Genomic DNA, 4500 nt, shown 5'->3' with positions numbered 1-4500 from the left:
TGAATGGCCGGGCAGGCTCGATGGGCCAGATGGCCTACTCCTGCTCCTATTTCTTATGTTCTTACGTTCATATAAATCTCAAGGTTGCCTCATTGTCTGTTACTCTCATCAGTATCAGACTTTTCATCAACAGCATGCAGATTAGTGCTCTCTTTGAAACTTGGCTTTTTATGTTTTCCTCTTCCTTGTGCAGTCCATTTATTTTTGTCTGCCTAACATACTCTTTATATGAGACAAGCTTTGTTATATTTTCTATAAGTTTCACATCTAATTCTATATTGGCCTGATGAATGTGAGACCTGCCACATTGGTAACACTATTTGTTTGGCCAGACAGTTTTCTATTAAGACATTGCAATTTTGTTCACGCTCACTTTCTTTCCTGACTGTGTCTGCGGCTGCTGTTTCTATTACAATGATTTCATCTGTTCTTTTAAACGTTCAGGGCCATTTTTGAATGTTTTCTTGTCAGGTTTCACAAACTACGTGACCTCTCAGTGCACTATTAAGCTCATCACTGAACTGACAGGGTTCAGAATATTTCTTCAATTCATCCACGTATGCTGAAATGGACACCCCTTCTTTTTAATTCCACTTATGAAACCTAAAGTGTTCTACATTCAACAACCGTCTTGGTTCTAAATGTTCCTGTGTTACATTCATGAAACATCAAAGCATTTGACACCACATATAAATATTAAATACACTACATATAACAATATCAGATGTGGCTAGCTGGATATGAAGACAACTTCAATAAAATATTCATAGCATTGTTGATTAAATATATGATTCATTCCATGAGATGTTTCCATAATTATTGAATCATTATTTAATGTGATTTTTATATTTCAATTTGTATTTTTCTTATGACATTTTAAGTATTATTTCAATTGCTTTTAACTTTAATTTGATTTTATTTAATGCTGCTGTTGTGATGGATCTTCACTTCCTTGCCAGTAGGTCATTTTTTTGGGTGGCACGGTAACAAAGTGGTTAGCAGTACTAGAACCAGAATTCCTGGATTCAAATCCCACCACTGCCTGTAAGGAGACTGTATGTTCTCCCCACCATGACAGCATCGGTTTCCTCCGGGTGCTCCAGTTTCCTCCCACAGTCTGAAGGTGTACTGGTTGGAAGGTTAATTGGTCATTGTAAATTGTCCCGTGATTACGCTAGGATTAAATTGGGGGTTACTGGGTGGTGCAGCTTGAAGGGCTGGAGGAGCCTGTTCTGTGCTGTATCTCAATAAATTAATTAATTAATTCTCTTTCTTGATTGTTTGCTAATCTTCCTTTCTAAATACAGCATCTGCCACTTGTAAGATCACAAACAGATAGGTAAACTTCCAACTTACAGTCGTGACTTCTAGTCATAAAGGCGAAGTCAGTCTTTAGTTCTTGGAATGTGATTGGCAAGAACTAATCACCTTTTTGAGGTTAAAGCAAATTTTGTCTAAAGTCCTGCTTTGCAAGCAAGCTTTGTGAATAGTATATATTCTGTCTGAGGGAAGTAAGGCTTAGCCCACTAGAGTGATGAATCTGTGGAATTCATTGTTACTGATGGTTATGGAGACCAGGGTATATTAAACACAGGGATTGATAGGTTCAAAGGTCAGCGTAGAATTTATTATCAGAGTACGTACATATCACCACATACAATGCTAAGTAACAATGAACAATAGACTAAGCAAATGCAAATATAAATAAATAGCAATAAATAACGAGAGCATGAAATAACAAGATAAAGCATCCTTAAAGTGAGACCAACACCAGAAATAGAATGAGTGTTGGGTCTGAAGGCCGATAAATCCTTGGGACCTGATGCTCTGCATCCCAGGGTACTTAAGGAGGTGGCTTTAGAAATCGTGGTCGCATTGGTAATCATTTTCCAATGTTCTATAGATTCAGGATCAGTTCCTGTGGATTGGAGGGCGGCTAATGTTGTCCCACTCTTCAAGAACGGAGGGAGAGAGAAAACAGGGAATTATAGACCGGTTAGCCTGACGTCAGTGGTGGGAAAGATGCCGGAGTCAATTATAAAAGATGAAATTACCACACGTTTGGATAGCAGTAACAGGATCAGTCCGAATCAGCATGGATTTACGAAGGGGAAATCGTGCTTGACTAATCTTCTGGAATTTTTTGAGGATGTAACTATGAAAATGGACAAGGGAGAGCCAGTGGATGTAGTGTACCTGGACTTTCAGAAAGCCTTTGATAAAATCCCACATAGGAGATTAGTGGGCAAAATTAGGGCACATGGTATTGGGGGCAGAGTAGTGGCATGGATTGAAAATTGGCTGACTGACAGAAGACAAAGAGTAGCGACTAACAGGTCCCTTTCGGAATGGCAGGCGGTGACTAGTGGGGTACCGCAGGGTTCAGTGCTGGGACCGCAGCTGTTTACAATATACATTAATGATTTAGATGAAGGGATTAAAAGTAAGATTAGCAAATTTTCAGATGACACAAAGCTAGGTGGCAGTGTGAAATGTGAGGAGGATGTTATGAGAATGCAGGGTGACTTGGACAGGCTGCGGGCGGATGCATGGCAGATGCAGTTTAATGTGGATAAATGTGAGGTTATCCACTTTGGTGGTCAGAACAAGAAGGCAGATTATTATCTAAATGGAGTCAAGTTAGGAAAAGGGGAAGTACAACGAGATCTAGGTGTTCTTGTACATCAGTCACTGAAAGCAAGCATGCAGGTACAGCAGGCAGTGAAGAAAGCTAATGGCATGCTGGCCTTCATAACAAGGGGAATTGAGTATAAGAGCAAAGAGGTCCTTCTGCAGCTGTACAGGGCCCTGGTGAGACCACACCAGGAATATTGTGTACAGTTTTTGTCTCCAAATTTGAGGAAGGACATTCTTGCTATTGAGGGAGTGCAGCGTAGGTTCACAAGGTTAATTCCCAGGATGGCGGGACTGTCATATTTTGAAAGATTGGAGCGACTGGGCTTGTATACACTGGAATTTAGAAGGATGAGAGGGGATCAGATTGAAATATATAAGATTATTAAGGGATTGGACATGCTGGAGGCAGGAAGCATGTTCCCGCTGATGGGTGAGTCCAGAACCGTAGGTCACAGTTTAAGAATAAGGGGTAGGCCATTTAGAACGGAGTTGAGGAAAAACTTTTTCACCCAGAGAGTGGTGGATAGGTGGAATGCTCTGCCCCAGAAGGCAGTGGAGGCCAAGTCTCTGGATGCTTTCAAAAAAGCATCCAGAGACTTGGATGAGCTCTTAAAGATAGCGGAATCAAAGGTTATGGGGATAAGGCAGGAACTAGATACTGATTATGGATGATCAGCCATGATCACAGTGAATGGCAGTGCTGGCTCAAAGGGCTGAATGGCCTACTCCTGCACCTATTGTCTACTGAGTGTAATTATCCCCTTTTGTCTGAGTGCATGATGGTTGAGAGGTAGTAACTGTTCTTGAGCCCAGTCGTACAAGTCCAGAGGCACTTGTATCTTCTACCTGGAGGCAGCAGTGAAAAAAGAGCATGATAGAGTAATGATTAGTCAGGGCGTCAAAGGTTATGGGGAGATGTTAAGAGAATGGGATTGAGAGAGAATATAGATCAGCCAGATTGAATGTTAGAGCTAGCCCAATGGACTGGAATAAAGCTGATCTTGTATTTATAAAAACACTTTTTATGATCTCAGGAAATCTTAACACGATGTGCCTACATTTGATGCAATTCTCAATAGCTGCAGCAGGAAAGATGTCAGCTAATTCATAAGCGGTCGTATACTCCATAGACAGAGATGTGACAGTGACCACACTAACCACGTTTGGAGATCCGGTTCAGGAATAAGTGTTGGGCAGAACATCAGAGATTCTCTACTCCTATTTGAACTGAGCAATGTGATCTTTTACATCCTGCTGAAGAATGTTTCTTTCTGTAATGAACACAAGAAATTCTGACTTCCTCCAGCATTTTGTGTACATTGCTCCTTTAATAATACAGCACTTTCAAAGTATTCCAACAAATTGGGGGTATAGCTCAGTGGTAGAGCATTTGACTGCAGATCAAGAGGTCCCTGGTTCAAATCCAGGTGCCCCCTTTATTTGTTCTATGTCCAAAAAAGGTGAGAGAGGTAGGTTCAAAGGGGATGGATGTGAGCTTTTTACTCGGAGTGGTAGATGCCTAGAATGTGCTGCCGGGTATGGTGGTAGAGGCAAGTACATTAGAGGCTTTTAAGAGACATTTAGATAGGTACATGAATGTGAGGAAGATGGAGGGAAATGGACATTGTGTAGTTTGGAGGGATTAGTGTTTGGGTGTTTTTGTATTTCTTTTTAGCTGGTTCAGCACAGCACAACATTATAGGCCAAAGGGCCTGTTCCCTGCTGTACTTTCTATGTTCTAAAATCAAATGGAGATTTTGTGCTCAGGTTCTTCAGACAGAAGTCAAGCCCACAACTTCACTCAGAGACTAAAGTGATGTCAGCTGAGCCAGTGATGACAAGTATAGCAATTTTAATAATTAC

The 4500-nt window shown here is 41.0% G+C and overlaps 1 non-coding gene across 1 annotated transcript; it reads left to right on the top strand.

Moving 5' to 3' along the window:
• The first annotated feature begins 4001 nt into the window (after nt 1–4001).
• On the top strand, nt 4002–4073 carry trnac-gca (transfer RNA cysteine (anticodon GCA)). Its single transcript has one exon. It is a non-coding gene; the product is annotated as a tRNA-Cys (tRNA).
• Nucleotides 4074–4500: the final 427 nt, after the last annotated feature.

The sequence above is a fragment of the Mobula hypostoma genome, chromosome 2 (assembly GCF_963921235.1).
Source record: "Mobula hypostoma chromosome 2, sMobHyp1.1, whole genome shotgun sequence".
Classification (NCBI taxonomy): Eukaryota; Metazoa; Chordata; class Chondrichthyes; order Myliobatiformes; family Myliobatidae; genus Mobula; species Mobula hypostoma.
Note: the sequence above shows the minus strand (reverse complement) of the source record. Positions and strands in the feature narration are given on the sequence as shown.